General features: G+C 36.4%; 1 pseudogene; it reads right to left on the reverse strand.

The window, feature by feature from the left end:
- On the reverse strand, positions 1–5201 carry LOC110684003 (annotated as a pseudogene).
- Positions 5202–7679: the final 2478 nt, after the last annotated feature.

Consider the following 7679-nt stretch of genomic DNA (forward strand, 5'->3'; position numbering starts at 1 on the left):
TCACAAAGGATGAACCATTAATTACTTGAACAGGATAAACAGACTATACTAGAATAAGAATTTCATTATCCTTAAGCTACATCATTCTAACTCCTACAAAAGCCAAAAGTTTACCTACTATCATACTTCTCAGAGAAAAATTGATACTACAACTTTCTGAATCTGTGTTATGACATGTTATTAATGTCACAAATGGCCACTGTAAACCAATTGGTCCTGCTTTAAAATCTCTACATTCATAACAAAGACCATATGTATACGGAATTCAGAAGGCAAATCCAAGTACAAATAAACATAGGAAGTATCAGTAGGAGTGTTTGATCTCTACACAGTGATGACCTCTGGTAAGCTCTCAGGAGGTGCACCACTGCTACCGTTGAGGACCATAACGTTTCCGTCAGAATCAACATCTACAATCACTGAATCACCCTCTTTGATTTCTCTTGAAAGCATCTTCTCAGCCATGCTGTCCTCCAGAAGTCTCATTATGGCTCTTCTCAGTGGCCTAGCACCGTAGCTAGGGTTGTAACCTTCATCCACCACCCTATCTCTGAATCTCTCTGTTACTTGAAGCTCAATTTCCTTGTTCTTCAACCTCTCAAATACTTCCTTCAACATAATATCGGCAATCTCCTTAACCTCCAGCTTTGTAAGTTGCCTAAACACAATCATCTCATCTAACCTGTTCAAGAACTCAGGCCTGAAGTACTGTTTCAGCTCCTCAGTCACAAGGCTCTTGATTCGGTTGTAACTGCTGTCCTTCTCGTCATAGTCTAGGTCAAAACCTATCCTGCGCCCACCTTTTTCAATTACACTGCTTCCAACATTCGATGTCATGATCAGGAGTGTGTTTTTAAAGTCGACGGTCCTTCCCTTGCTGTCTGTCAGCCTGCCGTCTTCAAGGATTTGCAACATCATGTTGAAGACGTCAGGATGAGCCTTCTCAATTTCATCAAAAAGCACGACTGTGTAAGGACGGCGTCTAACAGCCTCAGTAAGCTGGCCACCCTCAGTGTAACCCACATAACCAGGAGGTGAACCAATAAGTTTGGATACAGTGTGCCTTTCCATGAACTCACTCATATCAAGCCGTATCATGGCTTCTTCAGAACCGAAGTAGTAAGCAGCCAAAGCTTTTGCAAGTTCGGACTTTCCAACACCAGTTGGCCCTGAGAAGATGAAGCTAGCAATTGGACGGTTGGGGTTCTTAAGGCCTACACGAGCACGACGGATGGCACGGCTAATGGCTTTAACAGCTTCATCTTGACCAATAACTCTAGTATGAAGTGTTTCCTCCATCTTGAGAAGACGGTCAGATTCATCTGTAGACACTTTCTCAACTGGAATACCAGTCCAGGAAGAGACTATGTGCTGAATATCAGTTTCTGTGACAGTAGGACCAACATCCCCAGCTTCTGTCTCTGCCTTGCTCATTTCCTTGTTTTTTTCTATAAGAGCATTAATTTGGGCCTTGAGGTCCATTTCTCTGTCACGCAACTCACCAGCCTACACATAATCATTGCACATGGTTAATACTTGATAAGAGTGCGAAAATCAAAGTGCAAAGAAGGTAAGAACATACAAAATTTTTGTCATTGCTAAGTTTCAATTCTGAGCATACTTTAAAAGTGGCAATAAGAAGAAAAATAAAAGAATAAAGAGCTTCCAATATCTCTGAACAAAAAAAATTAAAGCAAGAATCTACATCAATCGTCAACAGTATACATGTTTAAAAGATATGCTTATAAGAAGGGGTTATAAGCATCCATGCATCTATGAGCACAGAAAGCCTATCAGGTAGATATTACAGCATACTGATCTGGAAATAAAAAGGCCAAAAAAGACGAAAAAAATCGCTTCAGTATAGGAGGTCAACTTGATGAATAAGTTTTAAATATTATGCCAAAGGCCCAAAACAGTAGTAGAAACTTTTTAGCTGTTTACTTTAAAAAAAAATTAATAACCATATTGTCATTCCTTTATTGAGATCTTCTGGTACCACCTCTGAAATTCATTTCATGCTCTCTTTCATTTTTTCCATGGGATGCACTAAATTCAAAATCCAAAGGGATCAAATACTGAAATACAAACCTTCTGCATCAGTATAATACCGAATACAAGTTCAATAAGGCAGCATACCTTTTCAAAGTCTTGGCCTCGAACAGCTTCATTCTTCTCTTTCGTGAGCTGCCTAAGTTCTTTCTCAAGCTCTCTAGCTTCTTCAGGGAGCTGCAGAAATCAAAAATCAAAAATCATTAAACTAGAGGAAATCAGAAAGCATAAAAATCGAAGAATGCAAAACTATCTAACAAAGATTTACCTGTGCATGGCGCAACCGAACTCGGGAGCCCGCTTCATCAATAAGGTCGATAGCTTTATCCGGAAGGAAACGGTCACTGCATCATATTGAGGAATATGAGAATATCAGTATCGTGACAGAAGATTCACACATAAAGAAGATGAGATGAACATACCAAAAATTAAATGGCACAACTACTTATGTGATTACGGTCATCATTTACCAGCTGAAGTTCATTACTTGGGCTAAACTCATATGATTAGTCCAACATTGAAGACACAAGTATGCCTTGTATATGATGGGTTACAAACTGACATTCAAGAACCCAATGCAATGTCCAATGAAGCATAAAAGGGGAAATATGAGACATACGCAACTTTAGTAAATGCCGTAAATTTAATTACAAATTAGCACCCCTATGATTCATAAAAATTTACAGAAGAAACACCAGAAGACAAACCTGATATACTGGTATGACAGTTGTGCTGCAGCCACCAGTGCTTCATCAGTGTACCGAAGTTTGTGATGAATCTCATAGCGTTCACGCAGCCCCTTCAATATCTGTATAGTTTCATCTACAGTTGGCTCAGGCACTTTAACAGGCTGAAACCTTCTTTCCAATGCTGGGTCTTTCTCAATGTGTTTTCTGTATTCGTCGAGGGTGGTAGCTCCAATACACTACAAACAAACACAAAAAAACGACCTAAAAATCCCCAACTTTCACATATGGATCAATCTAAGCTCAAGTGCTAGCACATTGACAGCAAACTGAAAGTCTTAGCTTACCTGTAATTCACCCCTTGCAAGAGCAGGCTTCAAGATGTTTGCAGCATCAATGGCTCCTTCTGCTGCCCCGGCTCCAATCAAAGTATGTACTTCATCAATAAATAGAATTATTTCATCACTTTGTTTTATTTCCTCCATCAACTTCTTCAATCTTTCTTCAAACTCTCCACGATATTTAGTTCCAGCAACCAGAAGTCCCATATCAAGAGTTATAACCTGGTGTCAATTATATGAAACAAGAAAATATTTAATATTAATATTAACATAATTTGCAGCAGGGATGTGTAGATCATGAGTATATTTTAGCCTTGTAGGCATGTAGCAACACATTATAGTAAATAGGAGCATACAATTTTGATATACCTTCTTTCCCCTCGATTGTTTCTGGAACATCACCATTAGCAATTCTTTGAGCAAGGCCCTCTGCTATTGCTGTTTTACCAACACCGGGCTCACCAATAAGACAAGGATTGTTTTTTGTTCGCCTACCCAGAATTTGGGTAACCCGTTCAATCTGTGGCTGTCTTCCAACAACAGGATCCAATTTTCCCTGTGAAAATAAATTAATTCAGCATAATGCTTCTCAGCTGAAGCTGAACTAGTGATGGATGAGACAATGTGCATATTCCTTTTCAAAGCATGTTTTATTGGGTAAAGGATAGAGTATAAGACCTACCTCTTCGGCCAACTTTGTCAAGTTTGTTCCATACTCCTCCAAGGTTGGCATCTTGTTCCCTGTAGTGCCCCTCCAACACCAGCACCAACAGCTTCTGTGTTTTCACCCACCATACGAATAACCTATTGATTCCCAGGTTTAGGTTTTTACAGCATTAAATAGGCTACTATAGTTAGCAGAAAAAAATCAACCACCAAAAAAAGAGCTTTTTATTCTAACCTGAGTAACGAATGTTACTAGGATCAGCACCCAGGTTCTCTAAAACACGAGCAGCTACACCTCACCCTCACGAAGAAGACCCAGAAGCCAAGTGCTCAGATCCAATGTAGTTGTGGCCTATCACAATTTAAAAACCATATAAGAATCAAACACTGAACAATACCATGTGTATATTGTGCAGAGCTAATCAAAGCAATAAATTGATTTAAATTTTTCTTTTCAGTGGGTAGCTTAGCTGAACAGCAGACTAGGATCCAGCATCCACAAATCACAATATTTAGGCCAGATATAATGTGGTCATCACAACAAGAAGATATGCACCATTTAACCAATCAAAGACATCTTGCAGGGCTTACATGTTATTACCAAATAGGCATAGATTCATTGCACTAAGCAAAGATGACTTTTGCATACATCATGTTTATTATAAGGATGAAAGACCTGCACACATGTATATCCTACATCACAAAAGATACGAATTCCATGTGATCTACTGATGAAATTATGAACTTGTTACGAGGAAGAGAATAAGATTAGAAAAGCAAGCCTAACAAGAAGATAAGATTCACATGAAAAATTAGCATCCATCCTGTACTTAGTACAGTACAGAACAACAGTCTTCATTCGAAAGCTCAAGGCTCACATTGACTTACCAAGTTGACGGGCTTCCTCCAATGAAAGCTCCAAAACACGTTTGGCACGAGGAGTAAATGGAATTTCTACAGCAACAAATCCGCTGCCCCTTCCAATTATCTTCTCAACTTCTACACGAGCATCCTTTAGATTAATTCCCATGGACTTCAGAACTTTAGCAGCAATTCCAGTGCCTTCACCAATAAGACCCAGCAAAATCTGCTCAGTGCCAACAAAGTTGTGACCTAGCCGTCTCGCCTCTTCTTGAGCAAGCATTATAACTTTAATTGCTTTCTCAGTAAAACGTTCAAACATAGCTCTAACTACACCCCGGCTGGCTGTCCCTTTACGTACAGAGAGCACAGCTCTCATCTTGGAATAGAAACATTCACTAGTAGTACCCAAAGTATCCAATGCATTTCCTCCACGCAACCTGAGAAACTTCGCACTCTATATCCGGGGGCTTGAAGGCTGGCCATCATCTTCACAGCCTTCTTACCCTTACCAGATCTTTGAAATTGACCATTTAACGCAAATGAAGCAGGGATGTTAGTTGATTGAATTAATGCCCCAGCCATGATTTCCACCAGAAAATCTACATTTTGATGAGAGTACTTGGTAAGCAAAAATTTATAGATTGCAAAGCTCGGGATTGTAGAAGATAATTACAATCAAAACCAAGTTCCAGAAACACATTTTTAAAAAAAAAAAAAATATGCAAGAGCAAGCCTTATAATACATAGACCATGCTTGCCACCAGATTGTATTATGCATAAACAACCGTAACAAATATCGCATAAAGAAGACAACAAAAGGCTTGCAGAGTATTGGAAAGAAGATAAAAGGCTTCAAATTTACATTTTAAAGAGTAAGCATTTGTCATAACTTCTAAAAGGAAAAGAAGGAAGTCATTAACCAGTGGACATATACTACATGAAATCATGAAAGCCATTAAAACTAATGCATAACAATTGAAAGAGCAATTGAACATAAACACTACACAACAAAGATAAGATAATACAATTTGAAACCAAGAAAACGTCATGTAACAAGATAAACACAAATCAAAACTCAATCATCACTACCTTACCAACCATACAAAGATAATATACCACAATTCGAAACCACGGAACATTATGCAATAAGATAACACAATTCAAAACTCATTCATCACTCCTTTCCCAAGCTGAGAAAACCTGAATAACACAACCCTCCTCAGTGCCTCACCCGGGACAAATCGCACCCAAACCAAACAAACATCTAAAATTAGATACTGGATATACCATAGGACAAATATCATAATTCATACAACCACCAACAATCCATCTTACCTTTTCACTAACTAAAACTTATCCAAATAATAATAACTTCAAGATTTACAAGTTCAATATGCCTCTCAATCATTCGCCAACAAAATCAAAATTCATACCCAAAACAAACCCCAGATTATAACTTCATTTTTAGAAAATAATTGGCATGAATCTATACTACGAAATGGGAATCCGCAGAATAAATTAATAAAAATTAAGAAAATTAAAAATAAAAAAAACCAGATAACCGACATCTACAATTGCAATAACACAATTTAACAAAGTAACATGACAAACCCATTTCATATTACACACCCAGAAAGAGATCCAGAAAGGATTAAACAAACAAATGATAATAACAAGAATTTAAGCAGAAATTCACAAAACCCTAACTTACAAAAACAAAGCTCAAGCACCCCAACAATAAACAATAACAATTAAAGATTAAAAAAGTAAAAAGAAAAGTGTAGAAGTTGCAGAAAAGTTTACCAGAAGAAAAATGGAGGAGAGAGAAAGTGAGAGAAGAGGGGATGAAATGGTGGGTGAGAGAAGGAGAAGAAGATGAAGAGACTTTTCCTTCCAGCTGAGAGGAAGGAACGGCTGAGATGAGGTTGTGCGCAAGGAAGAGATGTGTAGAGTGAGAAGTGGATAATATATTGTGGTCTATGATAATTGGGGCGGTGTGTACGCTTAAAATATCATATGTATGTAATTATACCACGATATTATCTCCGTTTCTCAATACATGTAATACTTTGTCAAAACACGTTTGATATAGTATATGTTGACATTAAATCGACAAATGATGTCTTATTTTAGTGGTTTAGATGGATAGCAAAATATCATATGTACATAGTTATATTACATTATTTTTTTCGTTTTTCAATATATGTAATATTTTGCCGAAATACGTTTGTCAATATACTCCATATTACATTAACAAATACGAGTAATGTCTTATCTAGTGGTTAAGATGAATAGATTGTTTACAATAGGTTATGGGGTTAAATTCGAGACTAGCTTAATCATAATTACATTAATTAAACTTGTTTTATGTATTAGGGATCAGAAGTAGTCAAAATTAGTAAAAAAATAATGTAAAAAATCAAAATGTTGTATTATTGAGAGATGGAGGTAGTATTGTTGATCCTTAATTTGTTTAATTATCATTGCTTCTTAATCTTAACTTGTACAACTTCTAGTTGTTTGTTCATTGTTTATATAATGTATACAAGTTTGATTTTGCTTTTTTTTATGATTTTTTGTATTGTTGTGATTTTTTCAAGCATGTAGGAATATCTTTGTTGTTTTTTTGTTAAAATGGGCCTGCTTGATTGGTGTGAATTTTTGTTGGTGTATTCCTAAGGTTTTGATTACGTTACGTACGTACAACTAGCAAAGAAGTTTGCTGATTTCTAATTTTCCAATTAAATTGGACATTGGATTAGTTAGGTTATATACCGACTTTTATGAACTTAAAGATATGTCTAAAGAAATGTACTTAAAGATAAATACTCCATTCGTTTCATAATATTAGTCTCATATACTATTTTAGGTGTTTCAAAAAACTCTACTCATATTAAAAATATTCCATTTTTAACTTAGTTTTTATTTCCTATTTTATACATATTAAATTCTGATTGGTTAAATTAATTGATTGTTAATTGATGACATGGCTCTGAGTAAGGAAATCTCTTCTTTGAATTATGCAATTATGGCTAATGCTTTCCAAAAAAAAATCAAAAAATTTAAATAA

The sequence above is a fragment of the Chenopodium quinoa genome, unplaced genomic scaffold (assembly GCF_001683475.1).
Source record: "Chenopodium quinoa cultivar QQ74 unplaced genomic scaffold, ASM168347v1, whole genome shotgun sequence".
In the NCBI taxonomy this organism is placed as follows: domain Eukaryota; kingdom Viridiplantae; phylum Streptophyta; class Magnoliopsida; order Caryophyllales; family Amaranthaceae; genus Chenopodium; species Chenopodium quinoa.